Source organism: Canis aureus, chromosome 21, assembly GCF_053574225.1.
Source record: "Canis aureus isolate CA01 chromosome 21, VMU_Caureus_v.1.0, whole genome shotgun sequence".
Taxonomy (NCBI): Eukaryota; Metazoa; Chordata; class Mammalia; order Carnivora; family Canidae; genus Canis; species Canis aureus.
Genome location: NC_135631.1, coordinates 29,995,692 through 30,007,648, shown reverse-complemented (window position 1 = coordinate 30,007,648; position 11,957 = coordinate 29,995,692). Strand labels below are relative to the sequence as shown.

At 40.1% G+C, this 11,957-nt stretch overlaps 1 long non-coding RNA gene across 1 annotated transcript; it reads right to left on the bottom strand.

The window, feature by feature from the left end:
- Positions 1–1,590: 1,590 nt before the first annotated feature.
- Positions 1,591–5,272, bottom strand: LOC144292841 (uncharacterized). The gene is made up of 2 exons (XR_013360231.1): positions 4,596–5,272; positions 1,591–2,307 (listed from the first exon to the last, which is right to left on the bottom strand). It is a non-coding gene; the product is annotated as an uncharacterized LOC144292841 (long non-coding RNA).
- Between the last annotated feature and the right edge of the window lie 6,685 nt (positions 5,273–11,957).

The following is an 11,957-nucleotide window of genomic DNA, read 5'->3' as shown; positions in this document are numbered from 1 at the left end:
TCACATGCTCTAGCATTCTCTCAAAAAAAGTAAAAAATTACTTAAATCTATATATCTGAAAAACATATATATTATAGAATCTTATCAAGGAATAAGCCATTTCACAAATATCTTAAAATCAACTCCACTGTATTATAAATTAAAATTCTATAATTATAATAGCACAAAAAGTTTAAAATCACTGATATCTTCATTTTACTAATACAACGGGCCTTTTCTCTCCCTCTGATAAGGTGCACATACTCTATACGTTTGATTAATAAAATATAAAGGAAAAAGCTAGCCATTCTTTCAATACAACTTCACTGAAAATATGGTTCCTACCCCCTCAAAAAAAGACCCCCAAATCCCACATCTTTAAAAATGTTAAATCCAGAAACAGGGATTTAAGTTAAAATACATGAAAGGAGTTTTAAAATAATTTTTTAGATTAGTAAACATACACAACTGCTCTCTTCTATTCTTTCACATGAATTAAAACATTTCTTCTTATATGGTCTTAATACAAATTTCAAAAATACGTATGTCATGAGTGTCAGGCAAAAAGTAATACTGTCTTCAATTAAAACTTGTCTGAGGGGATCCCTGGGTGGCGCAGCGGTTTAGCGCCTGCCTTTGGCCCAGGGCACGATCCTGGAGACCCGGGATCAAATCCCACATCGGGCTCCCGGTGCATGGAGCCTGCTTCTCCCTCTGCCTGTGTCTCTGCCTCTCTCTCTCTCTCTCTCTCTCTGTGTGACTATCATAAATAAATAAAACTTAAAAAAAAAAACTTGTCTGAAAATGACAAATCCTGCATCTCTTCATTAAATAAAGACTGTTGATAACAGAAAGAGACTAAAGACATACACCTTAGATTTTTTTGCAGGCCACATTCCAGCACTTAGTAAGTCATTAACTCATTTTTCCCCAGAATATAGAAATACAGCACGTATAGCATTTAGTTGTAGAAATGTAATATGACAAGGGGCACCTGAGTGGCTCAGGTTAGCGCCCAACTCTTGATTTCAGCTCAAGGTGTGATCTCAGGATCGTGGGATCCAACCCCAAGTCAGGCTCTGCATTGGGCTCTGTGCTGGGGCGTGGGGGGGGGGGGTCAGGTCTGCTTGAGACTCTGTCTTCCTCTGCTCCTCCCCCTGCTTGTGCATGCTCTCTCTCTCAAATCTTGTAAAAATGTTAATATGGCAAGAATGCTTCATTAAAATATTTTTCAGCAGTTTGATTTTGGTTTGTCTGGTATGGATTTCTTTGAATATATGCTGAGATTCATTGACCTTCTTGAAATTGTTAAGTGTCTATCTTTCACCAAAACTGGGATGTTTTCTGCTGCTGTTTCTTCAGATGTTTTCTGCATTCTTCTCCTTTCGTGATTCTGGTAAAATGAATAGAGATCTTGTGATATTGTCCCAGTGGCTCTGTTCATTTATTTTTTTCTATCGTGATTCTGGTAAAATGAATAGAGATCTTGTGATATTGTCCCAGTGGCTCTGTTCATTTATTTTTTTCTATCGTTTTCCTCTCTATTCATCAGATTGGATAATTTCTGTTGCTCTAGCTTCAAGTTGGTTGACTCTTTTCTTCATTATCTCCATTCTGCAATTGAGCACTTCCAAGGAATTTAGGGTTTTATTGTGGTTATTGCATTTTGAGTCCCAAACTTTTATTTTGTTTCACACACACATATATACTATAATCTTCTCTCTCTGCTGAGACTCCTCTTTTTTTTTTTTCAAGGATATTCTTCTTGACTTCTTGAAGCATGGATATTTTGAGTGAATATTATGGATATTTTAGTGGGGGAAATGGTTTTTAAAAGTTGAAGCAAATAATTTGGGAAAAAATCCAAAATAAATAAAAATGTCATTTAAGTTCTGGAGCCACAAAAACACAGTGAAGGAGAAAGCTGAACAAAATGAAAAATAAGGAAGGCAGAGGACAAAGCAAAATCACCTCTTAAGGTCTCTTGAGGTTTTAAGATATAGACAAAATCCTTTAAGAGTTGGAATATACTCATATGATAATGTTTTATTTCCAACAGGAAATGAAGCAATATTTTTAAATCTAGATATAACCTTCTGACGTAACCATTGGTAATGTTGTGCCTTGCCTGTAAAAATCCTATGACTAATAAATTGTCTTCAAGATACAAGGCCCAGCAAAGCGGAGATAATGTAAGAAGAAGCAGAAAATAACATTCATTGAAAGGCATGAAAAAATTCAAAAACTCTTCCTCTTTCAGGCAACTTGTCCTCCAGAAAGGTGGAGTGAGTGGGTGGAGATGCACTCCATGTCTGAGGGTACTGCTATCTGTAAACAAAATACATAAACCAGTGCACAAAACATGATCAGCAAGTCTTCCACTTCAAATAACATAAATGAAAAATAAGGGCCAAATTCTGAGTGGGTGGTTTGCTGTCTTCTAAGTGGTTTTATCACTCACAAATGTTCACAGATGCAGAAACACATTAATTAAGAAATGTGTTTTCAGCAATGTGAAGAGTATGGTACAGGGAACCAAAATTAGAAAGGACTTGTGTAAAACCCTCAAACAGATATTCCTGCTCAACCCTTCCTCCCAAGTGTTTCCAAATTTTGGTTAAAATTTGAATAAAAAACTTAATTTTTTGTTATCTTCCACACTGTATTATTTGGAAGTAAATTTGTATTTATTTTTGAATGAACACCAGAACTAAAGGCTTTCAGGACGCCTGTGTGGCTTAGTTTTAGTCAGCTAAGCATCTGCCTTCAGCTCAGGTCATGATCCCAGGGTCCTGGGACTGAGTCCCACATCGGGTTCCCTGGTCTGCTGGGAGCCTGCTTCTCCCTCTACCTCTCTCTCTGTCTCTCATGAATAAATAAATTAAATCTTAACAACAACAACAAAACAAACAACCAACCCACCCAAAACTAAAAAAACCCAAAGGCTTTCATTTATAACACGTGTGTCAAGAATATTTCCAGTAGGGTGCCTGGCTGTCTCAGTCAGTAGAATGTATGATTCTTGATCTTCAGGTCATGACTTTAAGCCCCACATTGGGTGTGGAGCCTACTTTAAAAAAAAAAAAAAAAAAGCAAATGTTACCAGTTACACTTTGGTTCTACAATTCATGGAAAGGAGTTTCATCAAAACCACACACAGGCTAAGTTTCAAAATGATCACTTTTGACACACTTAACAAATACATAGCCACAACCTTAGTAATTATCTTCTCCAGAAGGTAGTGGATCTTACCAATTTTTTTTTCTGAATGTATAGTTGACTTTGGTGTATTTCAAGACACCTCACACCAGCAGAAGAATTCAAGTGATGAAGGTAGAAAGCAGAGTACAAAACGGCCTCAGGCACTAAATGTGAAAATGCTTGGGTGTAAAATCTCACCATTTTAGAGATGTGGCTACTCACAAACATCCAGAAGGGCTCTCTGAAAATACAGAGATACGTTTACTTCTAAACGTATCTAACTTACCAAAGCAAGTTCCTATGTACTCACCAATCACCTTCAAATGAATCATCTGCTGAGTACCTGAGTCACAGAAATAATCTGGCCATTAAAAATGTATGCATCTTCTTTTTTTTTTTTTTTTAAGATTTTATTTATTTATTCATGAAAGACACACAGAGAGAGAGAGAGAGAGAGAAAGAGGCAGAGGGAGAAGCAGGCTCCGTGCAGGGAGCCCGATGTGGGACTCCATCCCGGGTCTCCAGGGTCACGCCCTGGGCCAAAGGCAGATGCTCAACCGTTGAGTCACCCAGGCGTCCCTGTATGCATCTTCTTTAAAGCAAATTGTGGCTGTCGTTGGTTTTGAGAGCTTTTCAACAAGATTCATGATTCCATAAATCTACAAGTTCCAGCCATTCACTCTTCCTAAGATACAAAACCAACTCACCCGCATTTTACATCAGCAAACAGCCACAAATATGAACAATAAAGACCATCTTAAAGTACCTTTTTCAATCTTCTTCAACTGGCAAGTTAGTTAATATTCTGCGATACACTGAGGGCAGGTCAGGGTGAAGGAAATACTTTCCTGAGATCTGACTAGCGAGCCAACAGCATCAGTCTATCAATCTGTTTTCCAAAATCACATTCAACAGAAAGAAACCCATCCAGCTTTGTCACCCTCTCTACCATTACTAAATTTCCAAATACTCAAGTACTAAGCAAACTCAAGACAAAAGGTGGGTTAGGAAAACTCAGCCGGTCACAAAACATCATCTATGAAAGCAGTCCAACAAACTGACAGAGAAACAGGTTTTGCGGGCTTGGAAATACCAAGAAAAAGAACAACTTTTTTTTTTCCACTCTAGGAATCTTTTGTCACACGGCCAGCCCGCAAAACTAACCGTTGATGGATGATTTCCAAGACCACTTTACACCACTGTCCCTTATTTTAAATCCCCGGTTTCACCAAACTTGAATGAAAAAACTTTCCAGATGCCAATTCGACTTGGAGGGTGGGGATTGGTGGGGGAGACTGGTGTGTAAGCAGCAGCTTCTCCGGGTGGCTGGGCCCCAGGTCACACACCACGACCAGGCGGTCAGAGCACACGGCTCGGATGCTGCGCTTGCGCAGGGTGTTAGGACAGGCACTGACCTGCGGGGCCAGCCGGCCGCATCCTGAGGTCCCGATTCCTGCCGTGACCCGTCAGTACGCCGCGTTCCCTGGACTCAAGCGTGGAGATCATGCAAAAAAGAGAAAAAAAAACAAGTCACATCAAATGTCCCAACATGCCAAGCAGACGCAACCAACCTCAGAGCACCTCTGGGGTGAAGGGCCTGCCCCAGGGCTAAAGCTCATTATGCTTGTGGGGCTGGCTTTCAATGCATTTTTTTTTCCTTTTTGCACACAATACTGTTCTACAAACGCGTGCAAAAAAAAAAGAAGTCTTCCGGAGGCTCCCAAAAGTTCAGGGACACGTGCAAGCGGACGGCGTCCTGCAGGAGGCCGTGCCCGAGGTCCCCCCCCGCGAGGGAGGTGCGGGGCAGGTGCAGGGCAGGTGCGGGGCAGGTGCGGCGCCCCCCGCCCCTCCCCCCCGGGCAGCATGCGGACTAGGCTCAGCCACCGGCCGCCACGCTCCCCCAACCCCAGCGGGAACAGCGACCGCCCGGGCCCCAACAGGACGGGGGAGCGGGGCCTCGGTGCGCAGAGCCCCGGCGCCCCGGGGAGGCGGCGGGGCGGGGTCCACACCGCGGCCGAGCACGCACGCCCCGGCGCTTGGGCGCTGCGCCCCTCGGGGTCTCCAGGGCGAAGGCCGCGCTCCCGCAGGCCCCGCCGTCAATGCAGCCGCTAACGCACCCCGCACGGCGGGCCCTCGGCAGCTCGGGGGTTGTGGGCGGCCTCCCGACCGCACCGAGAGCCCCCCGAGCCCGCCGCGGCCGCAGCACCCCGACTCCCGCCTCAGCGGCCGCCATCGCGCCCGAAGAGCGAGCTTTTACGACAGCTCCCAGAATGCCCGCGGCCTACAATTCCCACAATGCCCGCGGCCTACAACTCCCAGAGTGCACCGGGCGGCGCGCGGCGAACCCTGTGGGGGCGCCGGGCCGTGAGCCCCGCTGCCCTCCGCGGGGTCCCAGCTGCTGCACCGCCCTGCCCCGGCGCCCGGCCGGCGTGCCCTCTGTGCCACGCGGCGCGCTCGTGCCCTCTCGCTGCCCTCCTGCCCCCCTCGAGCCGCCGCAGCTGCCCCCCGGGTTCCCGGCGGCCGGCTGCTTCCCTGCGCGGTCCCCGGAGCCCTCCCCGCGGGGCCAGACACTGGGAGGGGGGGCGCGGTTAACATGCCCCTTCACCTTTTTAATTTTCTGGCATTTTCCTAGGTTGTGGTAACACGGATATTCCGGTTCTCAACACTTACCAACTCAAAAACCTGTGCTTCTAAACTCTGGGCACCAACCACAGAGGAGGGCAGTCCTACAGCTGGCTGCAGTGGTCTCTAACTCCACGTTCCCTAAGATGAACTTCCCCCCACCCCCAAAAAAATGTATGCAACTCCAAACAAGTCCCAGTAAGAAACGTAAGGCATGGGCAATCTATCTTTTCGATTTCAAGTTCTTTTTTTTTAAAGGAAAAACTCTGTTGTGCCAATATATACTGTTTTCCCTTTTCCTTTCGATTGATAGAAAAATAATCAGAAATAGCCTGCACTCCTACTTTATCCCTTTCTGACCTTAAAAACTAGCAAGCAATCAGCCAAAAGACAGTTTCATATAGTTTGAAAAGAAAACCCAGAGTGCATTCTTTGAGAAAACTGCACAATCACACATTTTGCTGATGAGAGAACCCCTTTTAAAGTTCCTCGTTTCAATTAAAAATAAGTTTTTAAAATGCACTTCTTTTAAATACACTGCCCATAATTTCAGTAAAGATGACAATCGTATTTAGGGGTCACTGTATCATCAATATAAGTTAAATGTGTAAGATACTCTTTACACAAACTGTAACTTGCTCAGACGTGTGACACACAGAATAATTGTTTGGTATTTGATGCATGCACGAAAAACAAAACTAGAATTCTCCTACAGTACCTGCTTTTTTTCTCCTACCAAAATATAAAATGAAATGTACATAAGGTCTGATTTTAACACGGAAACATTTTGCCGTTTGAAAGGGCACTCAAAATGTATCATGGATTTCAAATCACAAAACTTAGAAATCCTAGCACACACACACAAAAAACCCCCAAAGTCTTTTAGGAAAGATACGTCTTCAGCAAAACTCAACAAAATCTAATTTTAAATTTAAACATGACCCTTAACATTACATTTAGCTTATTAGTAATTTTTTTTGATTTAGTAAACTACAATAAGAAAATACTTCTGCATCATTCTTCTTTTTTCATTCATGTTACTGTATATGGTTTCATTAACAATTAAGATGTTATATGTCAAGACATAAAATATATATGTATTTATATATTTTACATCTTAGTTTATTATACTATCTTAGCTTCTGTATTTTTCTAATTTTAACAACATCTTATCTTGGTTAGAATTTAGCTAGGCAAAGTTGCATTTTTTTCTATTTTTAAATATCTGCTAGACCATAAAAATATAAAGCATATTTTATATATTATTCTTCTGATGTTAAAATATACGATTCATAAGAAAGTCTCAAAAACAAGTCAGAAATGAAACTGATCTCTTCATATATTTATAAAATGCTTACAACTCTTTTCTCAGTACTATAAAATTATATTTTCTATTACAAGGTTTGTTTTTTTCCATTTTTTATCTTTTAAAATATAAGATTTAAAAACTGACATATTAAAGGACTTTATTTAAAGAGTACATTAGAAATAATGTTAGAATCTTTTTCAGATTACCAAAATTATTCTTTTAAAAATAACTTAGAAGTTTAATATATCCTAATTAAGTAATTTAAGTAAGTCTTAACCTATATGCTTGATATTAATATGAATGTTTTTATAAGGAGAAAAATTTATTCTTGAAATGAATTTTTCAAATCCATATAAAAAATTTAGTACTTTTCTCTCAAAGTTTTTAGATTCTGTTTAACCACATGAATTTTTACGTGTATTTCTTAAAAACCGAAACCTCTATACTGTGTCTCTTAGAAATATTTATATGTAGCTGTTTCATGTATTTAAAATCAGGAGAAGTCTTGTTTACTCTCCAGAATATAAATTAACAGAAGACAAACATTGCAATTTATTTCTTTTTCCAAATGTGGTACTGGTGAGAAGGCTAGAATGTACAGATTTGCATATTTTACAACAGATTCTATATATAATTTCTCTAACTGCTTCTTTCGTTCTTTTAACTTCATAAAATACTTCAAAGCATCTCTAAATTTTGTTTAGACGTTTTAATTGTATTTTTAGTTTATCTGCTTTAAAACATCTAATTTTCATAAATGTGATTTATACTGTTCATGCAAGTAAACTGCACTAATAGAATTACTGCCAAAAATTGAGTGAGTTGCTAATATTTTAATATGCTTAAAAAGTTAGCTGTCTTCCCTTTTCATATGTTACCAGTATGACACAAATAGAAAGTGAAAAGAAGTTACACACAAAGGAAAGGCTCTTGCCTGATTAAACAAATTGTTTATATTTACATTTTGACCCTACAAAGCAATATTTTCCTAGCATGTGAGTATATCCCAGAGTTTAAGCTTCTTTGTTACCACCCAAACCTTAAATAACTTTATTTCACTGGCCTGCTTTTAAAGCAGTGACCAGTCTTTCACATTTATCAAAATAGTCTATTTTTTTATTATCACATACGTTCATATTTATGTTTAGGGATATTCTAGGTGTCCCTAGATTTTGCAAAATATAATTTTCATTTTGTTATATCTTAAATACTTGGAAAAGATCCTGATGGGAATCCTATTATAATGTCCGTCTATTAGAAAATGCAAAAAAAGGGACTTTTTCCCCCCCAGCAAATGAATTTTTTTTAGTGAAAAATTTTCAACTAGTTTGTTTTATTTAACTTAAAAACCCAGCTATCGTCTTTATAATATCTTATATCAGTTAGCATAGGCAAAGCTTAAGTTCATGATACTTCTTTCCTCTAAATGAAATGTTCTCTTTTCAATAGATGGATAAACAATAGAAAACGTTTCCTTACCTAAAGATGAAAAGTTTCACCTTTAAAAAAGTCTCTGAGGTTCTTTAGAGGATAAAACTTGACATTTCCTATAGAAATAAAAAAGATACAAGTTAATGATTATGATCACTCTAAAAAATCATAATAGGATGATGTATATTTGAATTTTTTGAGTCCTAATTTTAAACAGCAAGGTTTAAATATAATTAAATTAAATCAGTGCTGCCAATTAAAATATCATCCTCATTTTATTTATTTTTTTTTCATCCTCATTTTAATCTAAAATTTTGCCACAGAACCATCACAAGGTAATAGTTTCCTATACTTAGTTGTCCCACACTTTATTCTGCTATTGACATATCATGTGGATCTTATTAAAGACTCCATAATTTTAATACTCCTTGATATATATCATTAACTATCCTAATCCGTTTTAATATGTTTTCTAATACATAATAATGTCTGTTTTACACGTAGTTTCTATAGGCTAAATTTCTAAATATGTGAGAGAAAAAAGTCCAAATCTTAAACTTTGTAATTTTCAAAGGCTTTTCTGGCTTCAAATCAATTTCCCAAAAAAGAGTTATTTAACACATGACATACTCTAAGAAACAGTAAATACTTTAAGACAGAGTAAGACTTAGACCGAATATTTAAAAACAATTGTCATGCTCCGCCCTCTCCCTCTTTCTGCTCATAATTTTTCCCCATTTTAATACAAGTTTACATTCATTAACTCACACTCCTTCTTTCCAAAGAAAAATTATCTTCTGCCTAGAAAAATTTCAGAATCTTTACATTTTCCCTTAACTGCATGTAAGGATCTACTATTTCCAATTCCAGAAGGGGAAAATGAGTATTAATTATACTATTTCTCCCCTAAATTTCTTTTCATAGAGCTATTTTGTAATGCTTCCCTCTACATGACTCTGCTATGCCCCACTTTGCTCTTTTTTTTTTTTAACAGACCAAGAAGATTTGTCTGACTTTCCTTTCCCCAACATTCGAGGGCACATTCTAATTTTGTTTTTGTGTTTTGATACATATACCAGTCCGGCTAATGCCACCTCTCCATACTCCAAACACGACCAGTGTTCACTCATCTCGAGGGACTGGTGGGCTTTCGTTCACCAGATCCCCCCGTTTCCTGTTCTTCACCAGGACATCCCATTTGGAGTCCTCATAGGGATGAATAAGGTTGGAGAGCATGGAGGGTTAGAGCCACGGGCAAGAAAGCTAAGCACAGATGCCACCAGTCACGTCACCGAAAGTGTCCAGCTCCTAGCCTTAATGCTTTCCAGCGAGAGGGAACCTATAAAACTCATATGCCCAAGCACTAAAATGGTCCTTTTTGTTACATCACCTCTTGACTACCTTTGACTTCCTAAGCCATCGTTTGTTTGTTTTTAATATGTCCTTTGTGGTCCGAATGATCGTGCAGGTGCAAAGCAGAGGTTTCTTTTGAGGGTCGGAGAACTGCGCAGGGTCCAACCAATTTCTAGGTCAGAAGCAGCTCGACCTACTGGGCCTCCACCCAGACTGAACGCTTGACTTGGGCCTCTCATTTCGCCTTCTCATCTGCTCCTGATAAGCCTGTAATCATGCAGTTTCTTGGTCTCCAATTTGATTCCATCACACAATGTGACAAGACCAGCAGGTCATCATGTGGGAGCCCAATCAAAAGGCAAAAAAGACTTAGACTATCGGGCATTCGTGCTTCAGCTCTACCCATTTCCCTGAAGCCTTTCTCCCAGCAATGGAGGTGGGCTGTGGTGTTGGGCAAGGTGCAGGGGCACAGTATGGAGAACCTCCAGTAGCCCCAAACCCCTCCACAGTGCAAACAGTAATATGGCCGGGAACAATGGCAATATTTTTCCTTTTTAATTAAAAAAAAAAGCCCAAACTAAAAGCCTCTTTCTAAAATACTGATATGGTAGGTGAATGCTTTTTGTAAAAAATAATACACAAATGGGTTCATAGTCATAAAAATCCTCTCCTTGCTTCAGCCTCGGTGCTGTTGGCTTCTTTTCCTCCACGTAATCAGAGGAACTGGTCCTCATTCAGTAATCCCCTGCTATTGTAACTGGGGAGCAAGCACAGTGGGGAGCCTCTAAACCCCTCAGAGAAACTCCCTCCAGCCCCACCTGGCTCTGTGAACTGTAAAGGGAGCCCAGCAGAGCATTGCAAGTCTTCAGAAAGAGGATTCCAGCCCCACTCCCCTGCTCAGAACTCCATGCCAAATTAATCTGACTCATTAGTTTCTATTGAGACGCTCCGTTATTTAAAAGAAAGCACTAAGCATATACTTAGTGAAAAGTGATTTTTTTTTTTTTTAGAAAGCCAAGATTTATTCATCCTAAACAGTAAGAGATTAACGTTAACCACTTCCCAGTTTCAACACCAGCTGCAAATGGATTAATTCATTTGCTGGAACAATCAACACTGCCAAACTCTCTCCCAAACTTCCTTTCCATTTTAGGAAACCAAGTTCTTAGGAATAATAAAATAAGAGTTTTCCTTATCACTGGGTTTGAAACATTAACTACAAATCCAATCTAAGACTGTCTGGCATAAAATTAAGAGTATCCTCTCTCTCCCCCTTCTTCTCCTTCTTCCTCCCTTCTATTCCTCCCTCTTTTAATTAGGGGGGGAAATCCTAGTCTTTTGTACCCTGCCTTCCTAGCTGGGTATGACTCCAAATGGAAGGAACTCCCTCCCTCTGTCTCTTCCTCCTTACTTGAAATCCCTCTTTAAACACACCAAAATTTTTCCTGGTTTCACTGTACTGTGATGCTGGCTAAATTTCACCAAACTCTATCTTCACAGAAACTGCAAAATGTAAAATGAGGGGGTTGTGCAGGACAATCTCCAAGGTCCCATTTAGCACCAGCATTCTATATGTGTCTCCGATGATCCAGAGAAATTGGAATAACTCCACAGAAGCACCCAAACTGGGGCCTCACTTCTGTACGTGCTGCTGCTGTCACTGCACGCCTGTAAACTTTTTGCTGAATTACAACACAACACACGTTTTTCTGCCTTTCGGGGCTAACGGTCCCCTCTTCACTTTGCTTCTTCAACCCTAATACTTTTCTTCCTCTAAGAAACCGTTCTGTATCACTGATAATGCTAACTCCATTCTTTCATTAAAACCATCACTACCACCAGCAGACTTTTCCGGACCTAACTGGGGAATCTCTTAATAACACTGTAACACATTTTTGTAAGAAAACTCCAATGTTCACTTACCCAGGCCTACGGTCCTCACCCTCATCTATAGCATTCCGGGAGCTTTCTAGGCGACAGGCACTGTTCTAAGCACGGCACGTTTAACCCGAACACCCGGAAAATGCGGATTATATTATCATCCCCATTTCACAGATGAGCA